At 40.1% G+C, this 24330-nt stretch overlaps 1 long non-coding RNA gene across 1 annotated transcript in view; it reads left to right on the top strand.

The window, feature by feature from the left end:
* The first annotated feature begins 268 nt into the window (after positions 1-268).
* Positions 269-24330, top strand: part of LOC122185306 — a 67277-nt gene continuing 43215 nt past the window's right edge. The window contains exon 1 of the long non-coding RNA XR_006180839.1: positions 269-306. This is a non-coding gene — a long non-coding RNA (uncharacterized LOC122185306). The remainder of the gene's footprint in view (positions 307-24330) is intronic.

Genomic DNA, 24330 nt, shown 5'->3' with positions numbered 1-24330 from the left:
AAACTGGGGAACTTGTAGCTTAATTTCTTAAGTGCGTGACCTCATTTTTTGCTTCTAGAGGGAGTGAGGGAAAAAGAAAGAGAAAATGCAGTGGAAATGCTTAGTCACGGCCTGAACCAGTGATGAAGCACCTGGTGCAAAGGCAGGGCCAGCCCAGAAGAGCTCAGGTGAATGCAATGTACCTGAGTAATGGAAGGGGTGGAGGTGGGATCCACCCCTTCCCAGATCTCATTTAAGGGTTGGCAGTGAGAGCGAAGGTTTGGGTGGTTTGTTTTGAGATCCTGTTGTGTTTGATGCCTTCCAAAGGTAAGTAGTTTTTTTCCTTTATTTCTGTGCCTACTGCTGTGTTTGAGTGAATCTTGTCTTGTTGAAGTATGGGATCTTGCTGTTCTGTTGCTGCTGTTCTTGTACTTTCCATTGCATTAGAGAAAGAAAGGTGTTAGCCTTTATGCTGAGGAGGGGCATTCTGGTGGGTGACTGGCCTTGTGTTTTTGGGGGTGTGTTTTGAGTCTGGGGGGGAACTGGTTTTAAGAATTTTAACTTTAGAAGCTTTCAGCTTGTTACATTGGTGGCTGTGTGCTGTTTTGTATTCTTACCTGCTTTCATTCTGCTATTCTGCAGGTGGTTGTGTAATATTTCTGATTCCCTCAGGGGTTAAAAACTGTAATGTTTTCCTTCTTAAGGTAATGAGAGAAAACATAGCTGCAGGAAGCAGAATCCTGGGTTATCGTTTAGATTAATGATTCTGATGAAAATAACTGGAAAAAAAAACAGGGTAGGCAAGAATAAACACTTCATGTAGGTTTCTCTGAAAATAATGCCTCTTATTTATTTTTATAGTTCAGACATGAAGAGCACTATAATGCTGTTTGGTGAAACATGGGGAGGTGTTGCAGATCTAAGTGCTACAAGGACTTGTTTGTATTTAGCAACCACTTGCTCACTACCTTGCTCCATTTGGTTTAAGAATGTGAACTGTGGTACTTCGATAGTCTTGTCCACGAGAGCTTTTGCCTTGTTTTCTGATGGCTTATGATGTCTGAGCATGGGTGCCATTGTGAAGTAGAAGGACTATCTGAGAAGACAGGTCAGCCTTGTTCTGAAAAGGTGATTGTAATTTGAAGCCCCTGGTGAGCTGAAGGGCTGCCAGTAGAGCTGAGCCTGTGGCAGTTCTCTAAGGGCATTTAGCTAGGTTGTGCACTGCGATGGGATGCTGAGAACACATTTCTTGTTGTCAGAAACTGCCCTGATATGAAACAAGCTGCTCTGTGACTCCATAGTGGGTCTGGGTTTGTTCAACAGTGTCCTTGTTATGTTGCTCATCTGTCTGTCCTTGTATTGCAAAATTGGGTTTCGGTCAGCAAAGAAATATGATGGTGGTTCAACTCTAGCATTTCTGTATTGCATTTTATCACAACTTCAAAATTCTTGTGGCTGCATCGTTCATTCTTGAAAGAACCAGCAAGTCTTGCAAATAATCCAACAGTGCACAGCCACATGTGTAAAGGTCTCAGTAGGTGTATTTAACCTTGTGAATTGGTTTCATTTCACACATGTTTAGTGCTTTATGGAAACTTATGTTTTTATCTGCATCTTAAAAATTCTTCAATATATTGAATTGACCGAAGTTCAACAGATTTGACAGATATTCCAATAAGCTCTCTTTCTGAATGCTGATCAACTCAGTGTTAATGGGCAGGCATTCCTTGTAGCTGCGTTTCATCTTGAATGCTGTCAAAATAATAGTGGATTCTACTCATGCACCTCCAATTTATTCTAGTTAATGGTGCTTTCGTTGTTCCTGAAATCATTCTTCAGAGATGATTTCAAGTGACATCTGTGTAGGCCTAAAGACCTAAATTGCTTTCTAAATCATATTTGCTTGTGCCCAGGGATTTAATTAAAATATTTTAAAATACAGAAAGAGGAGGATTGGAAGATTTAGAAATATTACCCCCGCTCTCCCTTAAGCAGCCATAGTTGGAGAGAATGGAGACTGTTCATAAATATGCTGTAATTGCCTTAATGAAGTACATAATCACATGATATTGGAGAAGTAGAGATGAAGGTTATGTTGATGTAATGGAAGAGTCTTTCCTAGTTCTAATTAGAACTTAAAATTTCAAGGCTTACATATCTATCTTGAACTGTGTACACTTTGGGCATACGGCAGCTATTTTATACATCTGGGTTTCACTTCCTAGTAAGATACACCTGCATTTTGGGTTTGCACTGTTTAAACAATAGGAAACTTCATTGCCAAAGCAGATTGTCTAGTTTTTGGGATAAGGCAAATAAAAAGCCAAACAACTGTAGGTGTGTTCAGGAGTTCAAACTAGCCCGCACCTCTACTGTCCTCTACATTCAGGAAAATATTGACCAGAGGTATGGGAGTTCACATTATGGAATTGTTCTTCTAGTGATACAGCTCAGACTGAATCTGTTCTCCTGCAGCTGCCCTGAATTGCCGAGAATTTGCATGATTAAGGAGGGGAAAAGTTCTTATGCTATTGTTGCTAAGGAAACTGCCGCCTTGATATTTGCCTAGTGAGAACAGCTGTCTCTTTGTATCTAAGCAAAGGAGATCTGGAAGCAACTCTTGGTAGTGGCAAGGTTGCATATATGATGAAGACTGTGTGGGGTTACTGACAAGTCCTGTTTGCAGTTGGTGGAGGGCTGTGCCTTGCTGGTTGGCTTCGTGGTGAGCCAAGTAACCTCTGTATCATTATTTCTAATTACTCTTTTTTTTAAACTCATGGAAAATGAATTATTCTTTTTTAAAATATTTATTATTCTGGAGAATAATACCGTGCTATATAAGCCAGCCTGAAGAAAAATGTGTTCTATTTATTTTATGGCTCCTGTGATGTCGGCTTGGAAATATGTTAGAATTTCAGTTGTCATGTTCCCCTTGCCTTCACATCTGATCCCCTCTTGTAAATTTGTCATTTGCTTTGACCCAATGTATCAAGCACTGAACTTGGGGAAGTTGCACGTTTTGATTTAGTGACTCTGGCCAGAGCAAATTTAGTACCATCTGCCATGAAAGAAGTTATATGATAGCTTAACCTCTAGATGATTCTTTCCTTCTCCCTGCTCTTAAGTATGGCTCTTCAGAAGTTACTACTCAGCAGCTTTGGATTCCTAATGATGCATGTAAGTCTTTCTGATGCAGCCACAGTAATTCTGTATTTATTTCAGTCATGCCCTTTGTGTATTGGAGTGCCACTGTACAGCTCAATTTTGTTTTTTGGCCCTGATCTATTGTCCATTCAACTTTAAGTCACTGATTTCCTGATATCTACTATAGATACACTCAGTTGCTCTAATCACACACTTTTTTTTCCTAAAATATTTCCAGCAGACCTGCACTTTTTGTTAGCCATCATTCATATTCTCTGTGGTATGTCTTTAAAACCAAAACAAGCAACAGATTACTTTTTTCCTTAGTTTCTAAAACTAGAAGTTGAAAGGCAGCTCCAATTTTCCATGCGTAATGTGCAAGCAATAACAACAAAAAAACACAACAAAAACTTCTCTTCAGCCTTTACTCCCTTAAGGAGGCATCTTGCTGTGTATCCCTCCCTGTGTCATAGCATCCACTAGTGGTTGTAGTACGTAAGACTGTCTTATATTTGAAAGTGTGTGAGGGAAAGAGGTAAAGATCTTTCTGTGTGGTTTCATCTCATTTCCAAGATATCTGCCTTTTTTTTCTTTAATAGTCCTATGTGCTAAATCTTTCTTGGCTGTGTTTTTCAGACACTGACTATTGGTTGAACAGAAGTCTTCTGGTTGAACAGGGCATAATCTTCCTGAAACATATTTTTATCCACATCTATATAACAACATTAATTTTTAACAAGTTGGGATTTTCATCTTATCAGAGGACTGCTTGAGATAGAATGAAAGATTCAAGCTTAAGATAGAGCACTTTTGTAGAATATGGCACAAAGAAAGATATTAGTGTTTGAAGTGACTTTTAGCTTTCCTGCATTCTTTGTGTATCTTTAGCATTCTCTGCTCTCTCTAATCTCCACTGTATCACTCAGTTCTTTTAATTCTTTGTGCTGCACTTTGAGCATCAAAAAGCACATTCAGTGCCCAAAAACCTTCACTCTGACGTTTGCTCTTCAACAGAATAGTTTTGATGCATAGAGAACAAGAATAAAGAAGTGCAAACAGTGTAAGGGAAGACAGGAATGAAGAGAGAAGAAAGGGGCTCTAATGAGAAAGATGAAGGTACAGTGACTCTCCTGTAAGGAGATGATGAAAGTCTGTGTAACATGCAGAAAGAAGTGTTTGTTATTTTCAGAAACTCGTGAAGCACCTTGTGGCAGTCAGTGGAGCTCTCCTGGGCCCGCGCAAAGCATTTCAGTTCTGTAAGAGCACAAAAACGCTTCTAATGCTGCTTGAGCAAGAACGCTAAGAACAGAAGCATCTCCTTCTGTCATGTGATGGAAGGCCAAGTAAAACTGTGTCTGAATGTGACCACTGCCCTGGCCTTGTCAGAGCTTAGTTATGGAAAGATGGTCAATGATTTAAGTCGCTTTGGAATTCTCTTGATCTGGTTAATTTAAATTCAGGTAGTTCTCACCTTTTGTCTTGTGTTCAGCTCCGTGTACCAGAGGGAGCCTCTCAGCAGTAGAGGGGAGGCAGCATTGCTCTAAACTTTCCTTCTAGTTTCTGGTGTAGACCTGTGCTGTAAAGATAATTTTGATGTATTTTCCTCCTTAAGATAGACACCTAAAACAGCTTTGGGACTGTTAGCACTTGGATGTTTGTGCACAACACCGCTGTGAAATGATGTCTGTCTGTAGAACCCATCTGATATGTTAGGCTGTGCAGTCAGGTACCTCCAGGCCAGGAGAATGGCTGTATGAGTGGCCTTGTAATTGAATATTCAAGCTTCTTCTGCAAATGTAATAGCTGCAATGGTGGTCTCTTCCAGTATTTCTACCTTTTAAGAGACAAGGCACATCTCTTGCTAGTGAACTTTGATAAAAGATGGATGTGAACAGCTTAAAAAAATGTTAGGCAGCTGATCATGGTCCACAGAAAAGGTATCATCTCAATTTTAAAACTCTTCATGCTTGTGCCAAAGAAGAGAATATGAATTAACTGAGAGAGCTAGAGCTTTTAGCTGTGCTTTTTATCATACAGGAGGGCCATTAAAGAAGCCTTACAAAAATGATAAAATCTTTTCCAGGAGATTTCATGTATATAAAAAAAAAAAGTAAGCAAGACAAAAAGCCAGTGAAGCTTTCTTTTTGTCTGAGCTCGCTGCCTGCAGTTGGATGTTTTACTGGGTTTACTTTGTTTCTAAGTCTTAATGCATGTTTCAGTTGAACTGTAGTAGCAAGGGGGAAAATGGGAGACTAACAAGATGTTTTCAGATGGCACTCAGTATTTTTTTTTTCCTGGCCTAGAATGAGAATTTGTCTGTAACCAAAAGCCCTATTAAGCCACTGTATTAAAGACAATGCCAGATTTCTTGTCAGAGGTAATAGTGATGCTAAGAAGGCATTGTAATGTGTGCATTACAGCAAAAGCACAGATGTACAAAAGAACTGAAGAGTTTTTCCCTCCTCGAGGAACAGAAAATTAACCTCAATTGAGAAACCGCAAAAAAAAAGCCGATCAGTTCATAGAGTCAAGGTGTTGCCTGGGAGGAATCTCTTAGTGCAGGAGGGCTAAGCATCCAGACATGGTATGTGAGTGAGCAGCAGCAGTGACAAACATTATTTCAGAAGGTGTTTGATCGTGGTGGTTGCTTGTCAGGTGGAAAATGCTGAGTGCTTACAGCTCCTGGGGATTTCAGCGATAGCTGAAGGTACTTGGCAGGCTTTTCCAAAAATGCTAACCACCATTCAAGGTAAGCAGTGTACTTGTAATAGAGCATGGATTAGACTGATAGCACTAGGTATGATGCTAAGATTCTTGACTTTAAAGAGGTCATATATGAAACTGTGTGCATTTTAATGCTCAGTGCTTGGTGATGTGTGCTTGTTTGAAAACCTCAGGCCCGAAAGTTAACACTTGCTTTTTCTGTGTGACAGACAGATTGTTCCCGATTGCAAGTTGTCCTGTTAAATACATTCCAGACTGTTAGAAGAGCATAATGTAGGTTTCACAGTGAAATTATGTCCAGTGAATGTTCTCAGTTTTAAGTACAGTTAGGTAGGAATATCATTCATGAAATTACTTTGTGAACTTAGCCAGGAGTTGCTGCTTTTCTAAATCATTTGTAAATTGCACAACTTCTTCTATGGAGGGGAGTTCAGCTACCCATGGCCTTCCAAGATTTATCAAGACTTCAGTTCAGCCCAAGTAAATCTTCAGAATTAATGCACTTTTTTTAGCTCTATTAGCAGTAGTTAGCAGTAGTGACAGCTTTGGAGTGGGGGAATTATATTTTTAACTACGATGCTAATGACTTAGCACAGCTTTTTTTCCACTAAAAGGCAGACATGTAACTCTAGTTCTGAAACTCAAGGAAGGCTGTGGTTCTGCCATTTAAGCTGTCTCTTCATTGGAACCTTACCAACTGGTATTCATCTACTGAAAACCTCCGGGTGTTACAAATTTCAGAGAAACAGGTTGCTGTTTCTCTTAAAACAGGGAGTAAGTAATTTCTATATGTATTTTTTTTACCTGCTGATCATCAAAATGTGATTATTCAGGAAAGATTTCGGGAATCTTCAACCTATTCAACAAGAATGATCTCGTTGCTTTTCCAACTTCTGACAGTCTCCATTCCGTTATATTTGCTTCTGTTCACAGAACAAAAAGAAGATTGCTAGCTGGTTCACAACTGGCTGTCTTTGCTGCCCACATGCAGCTCTGTTCTAATTGACTGCAGTGGGACTCCCCTTAGTACCAGGGAAGGCTTTGTGCGTATGAATGAAACGATTCAGGAGGGAATTAAGTTATTCTTTGCTTATTTGACTATATGCTCTGCTGAAATAATTTCCTGCATCAACAGTTGATGAAAATACTTTAGTGTGGAATATTTCAAATGAGTGCCTGTTGGTATTTCTTTAGCATGTCAGCTCTAGAGGAGGTAATATGACTCTACTTGAGGGGGTATGGGTTGGGCCTTCCCCTTGCAGTGTGAGCTTTCAGAATTTTTTCTGCATTTAAAGTCATGGGAAATAGGCATTATTCAAATATTTATGAGCATACAGGTAGTGTTTTTACATTTTCTTTATAGTGTTAAAGAGATCCCACAGGGTTTTCCGGAAGTATTCTCGAACATTAATTCTCTGTAACTAGTATCTCTTCTCAGGTGGTCTCAAATGTACACTGTACCTATTTGAGAGATGCTGTTTTCTGTATCTAGAGTTCCAGTACACTTGAAACAAAGCTAGCTGGCAGCAAATGTTACCAGAAGTGTGCTCTTTCTATGAAGGGAAGGTGAAGGGCTGACTTCCACTAAAATATTCCTTCTCAGCTGCAATGCAAATCTGAGGATTTGTAGAAAGGGATTTGAAGCTGTAGTTCAAGATGATGAATAAAGCTGTGCAGCTTTTTCTGAGGATCAGAATTTTCATTGTGGGCTCTCAAATATGCAATGTAATCCCACTATGAAGGAAAATGATGAGGAAGCCAAAATATGTTTACTGGCAGCTGAGATGGTTATGAGGAAGTGGTTACTGTTTCCTTTATGTATTGGACATCAGGAGTTGAGCTTAGGAAAATAATACTTTTTGAAGTAGACAAGTAGCCAGCAAGGTCCAGTCCAGAGTAAAAATAACCATGTGTTAAAGGTTGAACATATTAAGGTTATAGCCAAGAAGATTCTAAAAAATTGTTTCTCAGCTTCTGTTTGATCTTTGAGACGTATCTCAGATGGTTTATGAGTTGAAGTCTATCATATTGGTGGAGTAGTTTCCAAATCTTGGCCTGTGGGGCCAGTCGTCTCAAGTTCCTTTTGTTTGTGGCTAACAAGGGACTTGCTTTTATTCTGCTGTTGAATATTAAGGGTGTGTGTTGCAGATGAATTGTATCTAACTCAGTGTAGTCCTTAGTCCAAAATTGAATAAATTTGCTGTGAACCTGAGGCTGTCAGATAAATAAGTGCTCCTTAAAATAGTGAGTGGCTTCCTCTTCTGCTGTGTGCTTGCTCAGTATCTACGCTTTAAGAAGGCATTTCCCCACTTCTGAAAAAATCCTGCGTACAATGATTTAAGTTATCATGGACCTTGAGGTTTCTTTTGTCATAAGTACAGAGAAATTTAAGGTGCTTTATTAAAATGCCACTATTTGCACCTTATTGACAGCAAGTGTTATCAGAATTAGCTAAGCTGATTTTGAGATGGTTTCTGTACTCTTCAAGAGAGGTATTTTAATGAAACTAACTTAATCAGTTTAAATATGCAAATGAGTTTTTGACACTTTAGTTGGAGTTGTGCACTTTCTCTGCATATTTAATAAGAATCAGTATAGAGAGCCTATATTTGGTTTCACTTCTTGCGAAACATATAAAAAAAAGATGCCTTGACCAGGTATTCTGCATTGTAAAGTCTGTTCCCAAGACTTCACATTCCCAACTAGGAGCATGCTGAGGTGGTTATATTTGGTGATGGCAGACTGTTTGTTCTTGAGGATTTCTCTTCCCACCCAACACTTTGTTGTGTAGGCTCCTGGTACAAGATTGAACACAACTGATTTGTAGCAGCTTAACAAGTTATTGCTTGTCAGCTGAGCTGCTATTGATATTTTGCAAGTACTGTTAGTTCTGTCTCGCTTAGTTTAAGTGAATGCATTTTATTTTTTATCTATGCCAATGCCTAAGTGAATGTATTTCACCTTGCTGTGGCAATAGCCAATATGATTATAGGCTGTATGATTAGTGGAAGAAGACCAGCAGTTACAGAATTGTTGAATCTTGTGCCTTCACCACTACTTTGATATATTGTAGTGTTTTGTCTTTAAAAATTAGCACTTTCTTCCTTTAACTCAAACTGGAGTGATGAGAAATCCAGATGCCATAGCTATTGGAATGTAGGCAGCTGGCATCTGGGCTCTGACACCAACAACTATGTTCCATATGGCTCAGTTTTAACACCAGAAAATTTTAACGAGTGAAAAGGACACACAAGCCAAGCCTGAATACTATTCATTTCTTATTTTTAAGGAAAGCAATTTGTACTATATTAAGACATGTTTGCAGAGACTTGTCTTCAGGAGTGTTTGTTCTAGCTTGAAATAGAAAAGAAAAAAAGGTATGATTACCCTTCAAAACACTTCAAGTCATGCCGGAATAACAACTTTGAATATACCTTGAAGAGTTCTCTATTCTTACAGTAGAATACACAAATTAATACTGCAGTTGAATAAGTAACAAGGGCTGGCCAGGGCCTCTGCAACCAGAAACTGAGATAATAGAAGCCAATGTGAGTGTTCTGTTCTCCTCTTTAGAAGAACAGAAACAACACGGGGGGAGGGGGGAGAGACAAAAACAACCCTGTGAAATCCCATGTTGTCTTGAACCTTTCTAAGATAAAGAGCAAATTCGTTGTGGGAATTCTTAACCCTTTTTCAGAAGATAGAGCTATTCTTTTGGGCATCTCCTGTGTTCATGTAGCCCTCACTATTAGCTAATGCTCTACTAGAGAGATACTGTACAATGCAAATATCTATTATGTTGGCAGATGGAAAAATAGTTTAAAGCTCCTTAATTAAATAACTTCCTTTCAACATCAATACCACAAAGAAAGCATTATTCTGCAGGAGAATGTATTTTCTGTAATTCACAATAACTGAGTAACGATGTGGTAAAGATGCAATTAGATCTAATTTGCTTATGTAAGTGAGCTGAATGAAAAGATCAATATTCAATCTACACCTGCTGTGAAAAAACAATTAGTTTAATTGACAAATGGCTTCAGCTAATTACATAAAAATGACCTAATAGTAATGCAAATTAGGATTATTAATAGTACATGAGTATTTTAATTGATATATCATCATCTTTACTTGTTAACTGGTATTCTCACAGTTAACTTAGGGATTTAATTTTCACAAAAAATCATTTATCCTGTTTTCACAAAGTTCTATATTGCTTTTAAATTACAAAAGCCATTTCTCTTAGGGCTTTAATCTAGGCTGAGATCCTGTGGAAAGGATGGAACATCAAAACTCATTGCTCTGACTGTCCAACTAATTATCATTCACTACTCAAGCAAATCTGACGCCATACTGATGCTTGGTATGGATGATGGGGAAATGCAAGTAGAGGCCAGGAATTACATGGGTCCTTTCTTCCTGCTGCCAGTGCAGAAAGCTGTGGCAAAGGGAACAGGACCCTTTGGAAGTGAATCAGAGCACATGATCTGTTCTTGTTCTGAATGATCCTTGAAGGAAACTCTTGCTCCCTCTTAAGTCAAAGAAGAAGAGATACCTTAATTCAAATTAGTCTATAATTAGGCTGTGCTTCACTCCATGTAGTATGGTTGAATGCAGAGAATGCAGCTTTAAGTTCTCTGATTTACAGAGGACTGTCACACGTTACCTGGCTGTATTGTCAGATGATGTGCAGATGCAATCTGGCGCTGCTGACAGGAGGATTGTTATTAAGGCCTTCTGTCTTTTTGGTCTATTGAGTTGGTAGGAAATGAGCTTTCCCAGCCCAGCTTTTCTTTTATACTTTTGTCAGTGTATGAAAAACAGAAACGGCACTCCTCTTATGGTAATGTGTACCATACTTTCTTCCATAAAGTCCTTGTGTCCTGATGCAATATAGAGCAGTGCTATAGAGTCCACAATGCTCCTTCCCTGGAGGAATCCAGGTATCAGTCTTCCTTCGCCAGCTAACAAATTAATTGCTTGTAACAAACTTCCAGTGGCAAGAGCACAGGGCACGGAAGACCTTACTACAGCTGGTGGTTGACTGGTCCATCCATTTTCCTTCTTCAGCCTTCATGTCTTATGGAGAAGAGAACCAGAGACCATCATGCTGAAGGTAGAGCAAGGTACAGGCAATGGAGCTTTAGGAGAGAGTTGTTGTTACACTGTTCTCTTGTTTTAGTGCTCCTGGCACTGTAATTCTGATGGGGCAGGAAAAGTGATGATTTAACCTTGTGTAGGAGCTGTTCATCAATCCTGTGAGAACTGAAAAAATAGTGCTGCTCTGAGCCCTTTGTGTCCCTGCTGAATGTCACTGTTGTGAGCAATGGATGTTGTAAAAGGTGTGAAAGGTAGAATGTGATTAAATCTCTGTAGAAATAATGCTCTTGGTGACCCTTGAAACAGGGGCCTTTGCTGGGATATAAAGGGGTTTGGATCACATCCCAGTCTTTGTCACCTTACCTTCCGGTCTCACAGGCACATTCTATGTGTATCAGCAAATGATGCAAATACAGGGCAATGAAATGTTTGTTACAAAAACATGCATTTCCAGCAGGTGTTCACATCTTGACATGTATTCTTCTGTGTCTGTATCTTACACTGTTAGTTTTTATAGTCACTTCTCCATCCAGTTCATAAGAACATGCAGTCTATCCTTTGAATAGAAAGCTTCTTGAAACTTGCTTAACCCTTTCTAAGCGATCATATTTATTGGTGTGTAGCACGCTAATCCACATAAAACACAGTGCTCAATACTCTCCCACTCTTCCAATCCAGGAGTGCCCTCTCATTATTTTTTTTTTTTTTTTTTTGAGTCTGAATGCAATTTAATAGATTTTTACCCTGCAGAGAACAAAATCCTCTGCAGAACAGTTGGTGTTTTCTGGCTTTGAGCACTGTATGGTAATGTAAATGTCAGGATAGCATAAGGTAATAATTATGAGATCATATTTTCCTGTTTAAAAGAACCAAAAGGTTTCTAGAAAGTAAATAAAAGTTATATTTTGTTATAAACTCTCTCAGGCAGTAGCTCAATTTTCATATGCTTGTGGACACTATTTAGTGCTGTCTGACTGCAAATTATATTTATTACTGTAATACAAGCTGTTTTTATACATTTTCTTTCTGTGTGCTTAGCGTTAATTACCTATAGCATTTCAGATACCTAGCAGAGCAAATCTTTGCATGCTCATCTTCCTAAGAATGTGATAGAGTAGTTAAGTCACTCCTAATTACAGAAAATAGGCTGGGCCAAATGAGTATGCCTTTGTCAGTGAAGTGAATGTTGGTTATAATCTTCTAGTATTTTTTTAAAAGTCAGTAGTAGTGTTTCAGAAAAAAAGTACAGAACATGGTAATTCTCTTCTAATACAGTGAAGTTTCTTTTTAAACAAATTTAGGTGAACTGTCTGAGGTCACAAAAATCAGGTAAATTTGGCCTTGGAGTCCCAGCTCCCTTATTTTTATTTGCTGGAGTGACAATGACTGCCCATCACTTTCTGATAAGAATGAGCTAACCTTTGAATCCAGAGCTGTCCTTGCAGAGTAATGTAGAGTCCATGCTAGAGCAGAAACTATCAGCAGGAGCTAACATTTTGTAATCACAGACTGATGGAGGAATCTTTGTTTCTGCTCCTCATTCTTTCTCTTTGTCATCTAAAAGATTTTAGCTCAATACATCCTTCTCTTCTGCATGATGCATCATTAGTATGCAGTGGAGATCTGAACATATTCCCACAAATTATTCAAAGGTGTTAAGCATGAATCTTCAAAATGCCCAGGTGCACTTTACAGCAGTTCCAGTGACACTGAGCTATGTTACATCTTTTGCTCTGAAGGGATATTCCTCAGAGAGAAGGTAGAGCTAGAAATGCTTTAGGACTCTTTGATGGCATACAGTTTTCTAAGTTTCACGTGTGGAGAAACAGAGCAAGGTGCTTGCAGAGTGCCCTGACCTTGGGCTGAGATAAGGGATGCATCCATGTGGCAGAGGACTACAATGATGGTAAGACTCAAAGGTTTTAAAAGGATGAGCGAAACAGTGCTCGAGATCAGTCATGAATTCCTGCCTACTACACTTGGTGCTTAGTAGTCTTGCTCCTGATCAGTAAGCTGTGTTGCTGTTTCAAGCTTGCTGTTCCCCCTCCTGCTGATAGGAAATAAGTTTCCTAGAGCTGCCAATCTGACAAATACTTGCATGAAATGAAATCGAGTGACTTGCTTGTCAGTCTCATATGGAGCTCTGGCCCAGTGTGTTACTGCGTGAGGTGCTTCTGGGGAGACCACATGCCCAGCAATTCTGAGCAGAGCTGCTCAGCTTCTCTGTAGGCTGCAAACTGTGAAAGCTCCCAGCTTCTCTGTCTGCTGAGATTATAAAGGTCTCTGCTTCCACTTGATTTAGAGCCATGCAGCATTTTGTGGGTTGAAGCCAATCATCTACAGATTACTAACCCCATGCCTGCTTGATGGAGTGGAGGTGTGTGCTGTACATTGTACAAATTGAAAGGTATGCCAACACATCTACTCAACAACTGTTAGTTACTGCTGTTTGTTTTCATCTTTTTTTTCAGTATATACATCTCAAACATCTTTACCTTCATTACTTCCATTAAAAGGAGCCCTTGAGTTAACCACATTGATTTGAGTGGGATGTGATCGTTGGATCAGCTCTGTACTGCAGATAGCAGTGGACTGTGAGGTGTTGTTTGGGTGTGACTGAAGGAGCTGCACCTTGAAGATTCCCTGTTAATGGTTGGTGATCACTTAAAAGTCACATCAAGTTTTTTTGTGAGTACTGGTTCCTGTGTCCTGACCAAACTCTGAGCTAAGAATACCCCAATGATCTCCCTCATCAGTTTCAAAAGTGTTCAGGTACCTCTGGTATGCAGTGCTTACTTCATGGCACTCAGGTTAAGGTTAGAGATGAGCCTCTGTGGATGAACAATAATGTCTGGTCATCTGAAGAACCTGCTGGAAGCTGGAATCATCCATCATAGCAGCAGCTGCACATAGCAGAGGACTTCCCAAGCTGTGAAGAGAGCTCGATGCTATACAAAGCAAAGCCTGTGTGTTATAGGTAACTGCAGAGAATTAAGCACTGTCACGTACTTCATGGTATTCTAGTTAAAAACAATGACTAAAAATGACAACAGTAGTGTTGGATTGTTTGCAACTTGTGTGGTTTTACCCCCAAACTGATTTAAAAGCATCACTTTTAACTTTCACTCAGTGTTTGGTTGTTTTATAAGCTCTAAATACAGCTTCTGTGCGCACTTCCAAGTAGTGTGAAACTGTAACACAACTGAAGGGGCTCTAACTCTGTGCTCTGAATCCCCCTGAATTAATAGTGTGTGCAAGAATGCTTTGAAAGTGTTCTACTTCATATTTCAAAGGTTTAAGCCACATCTCAGGGGTTGCGCCCAAAAGGACAACAATGAGTTTTTTGCCAAGGATGGAACAAGTATCTTTACAAACACATGAGGTTTCTTGAGAGAGTGCGTGTGTGGGGAGCTTGTTCTTATGGGGGGCTTTAGATTAAACAAAACTTAATGCCAATTCTGTTGGTTTGAGTTGCTGCTTGCATCTTCCTGGGTCTGTGAATAAGAACAGATGTGTTGTTACTCATCATGGTTTTGATTAGGGTTTTCCCAAACATAATCTATGTTTGTGGTTGTGTTAGCCTGGAGAAATCACAAATTTGTTTGTCAAATGAAGGCTTGTCAGATCTGTGGGCTTCCTTCCACATGATTGAAATGGGAAATGTAGATTTCATGTTCGCTTTGAAAGAAAACCAAGTTGTTCATTAAAATATATTGGTTGCTTAAAAGCAAACAAACCACAGGGAGGGGCAGATCACAGTAGCGCTTAATCAGTGGAGAGTGTAAATCTAAATCTCTGGCTAGTGAGTTCTGCCTGATTGTAGAGGGTGTCCACAGTGACAGGTACAGCAAAAACACATTTGAAAACTGCCAGCTGATTGTCTTGGGAAACATGATGTGCTGGGAGTAAATCAGCATGTTCAGAGGCAGTACTTGAGTTTCTGTTCTTCTGCAGTAATGTTCCTGGAGTCTAAGCAGGCTTTCTACTAAGAACTAAGAAAAATCCCTGTCCTTGTGGTGTGATTTGATCATTTATCGCCCAGTCTTTTTCAGATGAAAATTCATGCTTTACTGCTTACTGTATATTTGGTAGCAGCATGCTATTTTGCTTGACTGCTTAAATTGTTTTCTAGGTTCAGCTCTGTGTACGTTGAGAGGGCTCTGTGAATGTTGGATTGTAGCATAAGCCTTCTGACTCAAAATATTTCAGTGGTCTGTAGCACAGATCTGGCCTCTGATTTTATTCTTGTGACTAGCTAAAATTTCCCATTGCTACTGATAAGGCACTTTATAGCACATCTGCAAAACTGCTCATCCAGCATTTTCTACTTCTGCATTTGGGAACTGAAAATCAGCTTTTACCCAAAGAACCATCAATATTTAGAATAACAAGTAGTTGTACATATGAGCTTTGGCATTGCTGTGCAATGAATGCAGGTGGCTGTAATGGTCAGTAACAAAGGGGGAAAAATAAAGCCAAAAGTTATCTATAATGAGCCTGGGGAAATTACAAATTAATATGCTTTTGAGGATGAGTAAAATAGCATTAACTGAGCAGCAGAGGTTCATTTTGGAGTGAAAGCAAGCATTAGTGAAGAGCCATTAAGCACTGGGCAGACAAACTTCTGAGACATGTTCTGAGGGAATTGAGGTACTGAGCCAGCAGCTCTGTAGCAGAGAGGCAAAGTGCTTCCAGCTGTGCATGTGGGTTGCTGGGTCTCAGAGGGGCTTTTTCAAGCTCACCTGGCTCTGAGTGGCAGCTTACAGAACTGAAGGGTGTGATGTACGAAAATAGATTTGTGATAATCCTGGGATGAAGTTATTTGGTGAAAACTGTTTAGAAAAGGTTTTCTAGTGCTTTTTAATAATTACAACTAAAAATAAGTCAGCCTGAACCATGTTGCAAATTCCGTGTTTGTTAGAACTTTAAGAGACCAGTCCTTAATTGATGTTGCAGTTCATCAGTGCTCTGCAGTGTAAGGTGGTAAACAAACACAGCTAAGCTGCGCTTGTATGAGAACTTCTAATTTAGGTGAATTCCTCAGTCTTCACTATGAGGTGTGCCTGTTTTTTCTGACTTGGCTTTGGTGATTGTAGAATTGCTTGAGAGCAGCTGATGGCACATTAGTCAGTATTGATAGATCTGGCATTAGTAAAGATATATTAAAAATGAATGATACTTTGAAACATCCCTTCTCATTTTCAAAATTTTGCTTTGAAAAAGGCAAGGCTTAAGACTTGAGGGGAAAGAGATGGAGGCACAATTTCCATGGGCAGGCCATTGCAACAAGTAGTTGCTAATGCTCTTGCACAGGCTGGCTCATGTAGTACACACCCCTCTGCCTAGCTCCTGTAACTTCCTGACATGCTCTTCCTTCCCTCCTCTTTCCATAAATACGGGCACAGTATGTATGTTTTGCAGATTGAAATGAGCCATCCTCACGTGTGCAGCATGCAGCTCACATCAGCCTTTCTGCAGCACAATGTGCAGGAAAGGCAGCTGCTAATGAGGATCATGGAAGTGAGAAAATGTGAGCAAGTTCCTGGGGCACACTCATTTTTAAGGGCTATGTGCATGTGGACAGGTAAATGGTGAATACCAGCCAGCCTTTTTACTGCAGATGATTCAGACATCCTTCCACCTGAAGTACATATTCATAGTGTCCCACTGCCACATTTGCCTTTGTACATGCTTATCTTGTTAACAGACTGTTAATGAGAGGAGGAGATGTCAGGGAAGTACATACTTGCAACCAAGTAGAGTTCCACAAAAAAAGGCCAGCCTTAATTTTCACTGCTTGCATTCTGTTTGTTTCAGAGCTGGTGGGAGCCAGAAGAGCTCCCTGGCTGCAAATCACCTCTGTAATGTGCACTCATTAAACTTCATTGTGGCTGGATGCTGGTGTGATCCTTCAGGGCAGTGAAGGTTCTGAATGCTGGCATTGTGCATTGGCAGTATTTGGATACTTCCATGAGCAAGTATGGCTGAGATTCCTCGCTTTTAGAAGTGATTCTTCATGTGATAAGAGCCCCACATCCAACATTTTACTCTAATTTCACAATGGCAACCAGTGTTTTTTAAAATGCTTTCAATGAAGGGTATGTATACTTATGCAGTAGTCAATATTTAAGTTTGGGTTTTTCTATTTTTTTTTTTTTAATTTAAAAACACAGTTTGGGGAAAACTTGTTGGAACTCTTTCCATTGCTTCTCATAATACTGACCTTTCAAATAACAAGGAAGGATTTTTTAATATATCTTTGGAGATGTTTGTACAGTAAAAAATAGACCAGTGTTTTAAGTCATATTTTAGAGTTTCATTGAAACAGTACTGTTTCTTGGTAATGATTAAAAAAAAATCAGTTGGTTTTACACGGGACTTGCTCAAATTCAGTGGCAATGGCTGTCATAAAACAAAAAGCTTTTGACAGCACTAAATAAGTAAAAGGTTTGAATTTGTTTTTAAATGGTTACCTTCTTAATGTGTGTAGCTACTGAGTTTTGACACTTCCATGAAAATAGATCATATTTTCTTTTTGATATATGCTGTAGATGTGTCATAGGAACAGAAGACCGCAGTTCCTTTTTATCCGGAGGGAATTCTGCTCATCCATCACAATGTATTTCTGGAGGATTTATGGTTTTCCTTAATTTTTATTACTCAACTGATTTGCATGAAAATGGGATCTTTGTTCCATAGGGATGCATTGGATCCAGATGTATGTTTTCTGTGTCAAGTTGTAATCTTGTTTGTCATTGCATTGGTTGTGGCAAAACGGGGATGATGGCAAACAAAGGATTGACTGAGCAAGGGATAAGCACCTGCAGCTGGTGGCTTCCAATAAAATAAGGACCCTGTTTCATATCACATCACAGGCCTGCATGGAGATTTTAAAGATAGGATGAGGCAAAGGAAACCACAAGAATGGAAACATACACAAGTGGAACCAGTTGTTGCTTTTCACGAATGAAGCTTATTATGCAGCAGATAAACTTTGGGCTACACAATATAATTAGTAGTAATGGATATTTCATCTGTTAGGTTTAGTGGCATCAAATGATTGTTTAAACAAGTTGGTTGAAATGTTAAATGCAGTTAGCATCATTTATCAATAACAAACCTTATTCTTTTGCCTCTGACTTTGGGCTAGCACTTTGTGTGTCTTTCAGTGATAGAGAGATTCATTCTCAACTGTAAGGGAATAGAGATTAAGTCTTTTTTAAAAAAAGTCTTTAAATAAAATAAGAAATAGGAATGTCAGAACACTAGAAATCATGACTACGTCACGTCACTTCTAAGCTAAAGCAAAGTGGTTATAAGTCATGATTCACATTAACTTCAGGCTTCCTTTTGGATAGCCAGTGCACAGAGGCTGTGCAATAATTGTCTCGAAGGAACCAAGCAGCTAAGAGCAGTGGAGTTACTGGCCCTAGGTAGAGAGGTAGTGTGTAGGTACTAAGTTTAGATGACTGTAGAAATCTGAAGGAGGTCCTACCCAAACAGTGGCTGATAGATTATGTTTTTGTAAGTGTGATATCCCTAAAAGACTTGGCAACATATACCAAGTGTTATGAAAGATCCATTAGGAAGAGAACAACTGAAAGTCAGCTGGGATAAAGCCTGGCTTCTGCAGACAGTGCAGTGCATCTGTTCTGTACCTGCACCGGCTAACCTCAGGTAAGAGCAGTGTCAACAATACCTGCAAATATGTTTAGTGGCAGTGTCCTCTGCTGAGAGTAGGGGAGCGATTGGATGGGATCCCACTGCTTTGCCTGTTCCAATAACTCTGCCTCTCTTTACAGGGCTGTGCCCTGAGCAGAACAGGGAGGTGGAGGAGCCTGCCCCACAGTATGTCCTTGTTGTCACCATCTCTTATTTCTCCTGGACTGTTGCCCCTGAGAAGTTCCTAACTTCCATTACAGATAGCTTTAAAGCATTAAATTAACTCAAACAAACAAAGAAAAAAACTGTAAAGACAGCTAATGTATCACCTGTCATGCAGAAATAAGGAAAACTGGGGTGTGTGTTTTAGGAGAGGTGTAGGTATAATTTGGAACGCTTTGTGTAGTGGTGCAACTGCTGCTCTGGGCTGCGTGCATCCTCCTTCAGCCTAAAGTGTCTGCTTGGTTTCTGCACCGCACAAATCAATTCCAGGTTATCCTCAGCCTCTCACAACTTGCAATTCAAAAGTAAGTATGACTCTTTTAAACCTGAATCAGGTCCAGAATGATTAACATTTATTATGTAGCCACTTAATGGCTAGTGGCTATCCAGTCAAAGGGGATTTATATCTCCTTAGAACAGCTTAATGTGTACTTATTCTCCCCCAGGGTCCACTGTCCAGCTGAATGGCCAGAATGAACGTGTGCAGTGCTCTCTCTCTGAGCAAGCTTCAGACCCATTGCACATTCTTATCTGATATATCCTGTGAAGGATAATGGCAATGCCAAACTAAGCTGTAGTGGCAGTTCTCATGCAGGACCTTGCCTGAAAGAAACTTGCTTTTTGAAGACTGTCGTGAGCTGTCAGAAAGGGTGGCTTTTCTGTGTAGAATATTGTGTGACACTGTGCTGGTACTGGGGTACACAAACTCCAAAACTTTGGCTTTGAGGAATTACTAAACTCTGCACTCTTTATTTTCAATTTCCATTCCTCTTTTTTGGATTAGGACATGTTTTGCACAGTGTGTGTGTGACCTTCAGGTGTCCTTGTACAAAGGCCTCATTCAGGCACAGGAGTGACCACTGTGTGTATGATCTGAAGAACAGTATTAATGTTGAATGTACAGTTCACGTAACTGTTTTTATTTTATGCTAAGCATGATTTTGCAATGTCCCTGAGTATAACTACAGACAGTCCAACTGAGGTAATTGTTAAGCATCATAGCTACATAGCATGGCCAATAATGCAGTTAAAATGAGTGTACTGAAAGAAAACAGTGGGAGCTAATGCTTTCTTAAAGGCTACTATGAGAGTCCTCAGCATTTGATTGTTTTTATGCTTTCTGTAGTGAGGGGATAATCCTTGTTTGTGATGGAAACATCTCTAATCCCAGAAGCCCTTTAACTTGGATGTGTAGCTGCTACATCCCAGAACAAGATCAGTGATGTTAGAACTGGGGGTGAGGATGGGAATCTATGTTAAAAATAAAGTGCTGACTGCTGCTATTTTGTCTGTTGCCCAGAAAATAGGAAAATAGCATGCTGTCTGCATGGATGATCCAACTACTTGAATGTTTAGTTTTTTGTTGTCTTTGGTGCTTGCTTTGACAGTAGGGAAGAGAGAATCCAATTTTTCGGTAGTTCCTCCTGCCCTTTTAAATAGGGATGGACCATGTAAAGAAATTCTCACAGTGAATCCTGGTACTAAAGGGGAGCTGTTTATCATGGAGAATGATTTTAAATTGTTCCCTTGCCTTGATTCATTCCCTCAGCAGGTGAGGTGATTGCTCTAGCATTCAGATTGCTATCCAGGAATTCTTATCTGGCCTTTGCATGTGCTCCAGTGTGAAGATGCCTGGTAATGTCTTGAAAGGCTCGCAGAAGAAATGTGTTAAATCAGTTGCTGTGTGCAATCAAGTTTCTTACTGTAGGATCGTTTGAATCCTAGGCCTTTTTTAATTAGCGCAGTCCAATCAGCAGTCCTCCCTGAGTGTTCTGGTTCCCTCTAATGCAGTTCTCCTTTGTCCCATGAAGACAATGCCTTTAATTTTTCAGCTTTACCTGAGACTGTTCTGGGAAGTAAACAGGCTCCCCAAAGCCCCCACTCGTGTGCTGCCTGGAGCAGAGCTATTTTGTTGTGAAGCGTAAATGACATAAAGCTCTATTAAAAAAGACAGTAGCTGTCCTGATTCCAAATGTAAGTAAATGTGTTGAGCCTCAGTGCTCAGGAAGAAAATAGTGTACTTTGTGTCCATAATCGGTGTGTTTCCAGGAGACTAGCAAATGTTTTATGGTATTATTCACAACTGTTACACCATCAGGAGTTGTCCAGCATTTATTTCAACCCAATTGAACCACTGCTATGATATAGCTAAGCTTTTCAATTGCTGAAATTGTAATTATAGGGAGTGTTTCTCTGGCAATTTCTGTTGGACAGCTGCTTTCAAAATATTAAGGCTTCCCAATATCTCTGTGAAGATTTTCCTGGGAAAACTTGAGCTGCACAATTCCTGTGCCAAGCTCCTTGCTCCCCAGGCAAGAGCAGTGTGTATTGTGCTGGATGGAGCGCATCCTAATCCCATTTCCTCCTGTGGCCCATGTTGGGCCAGCTCTGCCCCTCAAGGCAGGGATGGGCCGTGCACCTGGTGTGCAGAGATAAGCTGGGATCCATTCTATTGCAAGCACAGGCTCTGCAATTGGTGCAGTCCATGCAGCAGAATGAGAGAGCTCACCACATCCTCACTCTCCTCTCCTAAAATAGGGCTGGGGCAGCCAGTTATGGAGCATGCCAGATTTCTGTAGCTTAATGCTGATAGTGCACGTATAAGCAGAGTGACAATTGAGAGCTGGCAGTGATGTGAGAGCTGCAGTTAACTATAGATTTGTAGCAGCTCCTAGGCAAGATGTATTCAACCAAAGGTCACAATTTTATGCTGTCACGAGTTGATTCTGCAAGATGTATACCACAGATGTCACTTTCAGGGAAAGGCAGAATGACCCAAGTGCCTGTTTGTATCAAATGATACAGAGCAAAAATTAAAATGAAAGATCTGCCATCACCTTTTGCTGCACTGAGTGGAAAGGACAGCATATAGCTAGCGCACAAGTTGGAAGAGTGTATAGGCAGATAAATGGAAAATAAGGAAAAGAACAGCATGTGTAACAAGGGATCTCTTACTTTTGCTGTATCTGCTGGTGCTAGAGAACAAAACTACCATGCCAGTTCTGGTTTCCAGGGGTCTGTAGGGAACCATGTGAAATGAAACTTGTCACCTGACCTCCTCAGGACAAATACCATGAGTTACCCACAAATCAGCTGCATGATGCTTTCCTCCCATGTGACACAAGCCATCTCTTAGTTTAAGAAATACACCTGTTTTTGTTGTTCTGGTGGGCAGTCTTTTCAGCTGTTGTGTGCTGTGGTGTTCCATTGCTGTGAAAAGCTCTGGGACATCATCATCTGCTGTCTGTTGCTCATGGTGCTATATCAATGCAAATCATTGTTGGCTTTCCTTGCCTCTTGTGCTCGGCAGTCTGGCATGATGATTTCTTGGTTGTAATATTTTTTGTCCCAAGGCTATCAATTTGTTTCCAGTTTCTCCACCTGTTGGGTTGGCTCAGGTATCCCGCAGGGTTTTGTCCCAGGCATTTGCTACTTAAGTTAATTTATTATGCTTCCAGCTTTGGAGCATAGGCACCCTCAAGCATTCTACAGACAGGGTTGTTTTTGTTTTCCAAAGATTTCTGGCAGAGATGTAGTTTGAGTTTTCTCAAATTATATTTTCTCTATGAAATCCTTGTGGTGAAGGCAGTTCTTATTGCACTGCATAAATTTGAATTCCTTAACCAGTTTTTCTGGTTAATAATGTTCTGTGTCCATTTGCTGCTGCAGTGCATAGTGAGAAACGGAAGAGGTTTTGCAGGAGAAAAGCTTTTGCAGATAATTGTTTCCATAAAGTCATCAGCCTTCCTTGTGGTTAACTTTGAGAATGACTTTAAAAGAGGATGTGCAAGAGACAACAAGAATGAACTCAATTTGGCTGAAGGAGAGGCACTGGAATGGTATGGCTAGAAGGAGCAGGAGTACTGGCTGAAGCCCATTTACCCTTCTATGGGATGCATGATGCCCTTTGCTCAGGGGTAGTTTCTAGACCCCATTTATTGGGTGAGAAGCAGAAGCAGTCTCTGCTACTGCTTGAACAATTAAAACATCCAGAACGGGGTCTCATAATTTTAAGTTCCATGCAGGAAGCTAATAGTTCTCATTAATCATCTAAAGAGAAAGATTGTTCCTTATGTGCTTAACAGCTGGACAAAGGTATGAATTCAAGAGAGGTGGTAGGGCAGCATGGATGAAGCCTTTAACCACCTCGCTGTGAGCACAAATAAGCACAGCAGAAAACCAGACTTCATGGGCAGCATCTAGTGTACAGCAGCCTTTTCTCTCTTCAGCTAAGATTTGGGTCTAGGCTGAAAAACCCGTGTTTATATGAAGAGCTGTGAGAAGGAAAAGACTAAAAATGCTCTTAACAGAATCTATTCCATGGTCTCTCAAAAAGAATGTTAAAAGAATGAGTACTGTGTAAGACAAATCTCAGTCACCTTGGTGACAGAGTGGCCACTGCTAAATTGCACTCATATAACCTGCAATTTTTCACTCTTCTTCCTTTGATATATTAGACAAATTATTCAATATTTTAGTATTAATCTGTCTTCCCTTTCTTCCTTGCAGACAAAGGAAGTTAAGATAGCCTGTGTGCTGGGCTTTCAGTTTTGCTGTGGGTTTAGTCAATTTAGGTTTTGATTTGTGTCATCCAAGAATGTTTGGGGCGAGAGGTCTAAGTGAGAGAAAGAGAGAAAGCAAACCTTAAATCTCTTAGTAAAATGCTTGTTCTGCTCTTTCTGCTGGAGGAAGAAAAAAAAAAAGATAAACAGCAGAGCTATTACAGCTTGGCCTGAGTCCAATCCCTTAGTTACATCTATGCCTTTAACTCTGCCTGAGAAAGTCGTTTTAAAGAAATACAGTTATTACATGCATTAGTCCTCGCATCCTGGGAGGTACATCTGTACTATTCAATCTTTCTGGATTACCTCCAATGTATCCTGAAGGCTTTTAAATCCAGTGAAGACCGATCTGAGAGAATTCTTTCTGCAATCCTTTTCTTCTGCTGGCTTCATAGTCAGAAAAACTCTGCAAATAGCTCACAAGCTGCACTTTGAAAAACGGAACCTAGCAAGGAAATAGAAAATGATCTGTAAAATCACAGCAGACGGAGCAGGATGGAAGCATAGCCCCTAGAATGAAGTGTGGTTAACTTCTCCGCTCTGATCTCGTGTCCATGCTTTTGGAGAGCACAGGCTGTTGGCTCAGCTGGTCAGAGCTAGTGTGCCTTGCCTGATTTCGATGAATATGTACCAGCTTATGGCTGCTGAAAATGTGAACCCAGCAGGATGCGTGTGTGCAACTTAAAAATAGACCCCCCCAGATTGTACACTTTATTCTGATAATACACTTTTTTTTTTTCCTTTCACTGGTGAAAATCAGTGGTCCTGTCCTCAATTTACATTGATGTGTGCTGAAAGAGGATCAAGTCAGCTCCACTGAAACTGTGATTATTTGGATTCTGTTGTTGGGCATGGATCTGAAATATGATCAGAGATAATTGCCTGCTCTCTGGTGTTCCAAGGTAAAAATAAGCCAAAACTGAACTGTTTGTTATAG

This window comes from Lagopus leucura, unplaced genomic scaffold, assembly GCF_019238085.1.
Source record: "Lagopus leucura isolate 7727_CA_CO unplaced genomic scaffold, USGS_WTPT01 Super-Scaffold_100028, whole genome shotgun sequence".
NCBI classification, from domain to species: Eukaryota; Metazoa; Chordata; class Aves; order Galliformes; family Phasianidae; genus Lagopus; species Lagopus leucura.
Note: the sequence above shows the minus strand (reverse complement) of the source record. Positions and strands in the feature narration are given on the sequence as shown.